This window comes from Neovison vison, chromosome 11, assembly GCF_020171115.1.
Source record: "Neovison vison isolate M4711 chromosome 11, ASM_NN_V1, whole genome shotgun sequence".
NCBI classification, from domain to species: domain Eukaryota; kingdom Metazoa; phylum Chordata; class Mammalia; order Carnivora; family Mustelidae; genus Neogale; species Neogale vison.
The window spans coordinates 5,936,538-5,937,602 of NC_058101.1; the positions used below are offsets into that span (position 1 = coordinate 5,936,538).

General features: G+C 47.7%; 1 non-coding gene across 1 annotated transcript; it reads left to right on the forward strand.

The window, feature by feature from the left end:
* Positions 1–219: 219 nt before the first annotated feature.
* On the forward strand, positions 220–326 carry LOC122890738. The gene has a single exon (XR_006381167.1). It is a non-coding gene; the product is annotated as a U6 spliceosomal RNA (small nuclear RNA).
* Positions 327–1,065: the final 739 nt, after the last annotated feature.

Consider the following 1,065-nt stretch of genomic DNA (forward strand, 5'->3'; position numbering starts at 1 on the left):
TTGATATGCTTTCTTCTTTAAAAAAACGTTGTCATAGCATCAAACCAAGTTTTGAGACATCAGATACATATGGAGTTCAAGTACGCAAGGAGGGAGAAGAGCCAATGAAGGAGAAAAGTTCCTTTTTTTATTATTTAGTTTTTCAGTTTTAATTCCAATACAGTGAGCATACAGTGCGATGTTAGTTTAGGTGTACAATACAGTGAGTCAAAAATTCGAGGCCTCACTTCTACAGCACATACACTAAAATTGGAACAATACAGAGAAGAGTGGCACAGCCCCTGTGCAAAGATGACACGCACATTCGTGACGCATTCCATATGCAAAACACAGCAACAGGGGCACCTGCGTGGCTCAGTTGGTTAAGCATCCGACTCCTGGTTTCGGCACAGGTCATGGTCTCAGGGTGGTGAGATCGAGCCCCATGTTGGGCTCCCTACTCAGCATGGAGTCTGCTTGAGACTCTCTCTCCCTCTGCCCCTTCCCAGCATGCTCTCCCTCTAAAATAAATAAGGAAATCTTTAAAAACAACCAAACACTTCTGTACATCACCCAGTGCTCACCCTGTTAAATATACTCTTCAGTCCCCTTCCTCTATTTCACCCATCCCCCCCACCCGCCTCTGGTAACCATCAGTTTGTTCTCTATGGAAAGTTCTCAGAGTAAGAAAAAACCAGGGTGGAGCCCTGCTCCCAGATGTGTTCTGTGCTCTCAGAAGTGAGGAGTAGAGGTGGCCCTGGGCCATGACGTGGACTACTGTTCCTGGAGTGATGGGGCGCAGACATTTGAGAAATGCCGGGAAAGCTGGTGGAAGGCCTCAACCTTCTCAGTAAAAACTAATGAACAAGGCCATTTGGAAGAGTGAGTGAGGACGAGGTTGAATGCTTCGTTCAGACCTTGAAGAAAAGATCGGGAACACCAGAACTGGGTAATCTGAGGGGAGATTTTAGAGCTATGAGTAGGGTTTAGGATGAACAGGGGATGGTGCATTACCCCAGGGCTGGCAGTAGGGGAGGCTCTAACCATCCCTGGGCCTGAAGGAGCCAGAGGAATGGGGGTGGGGGG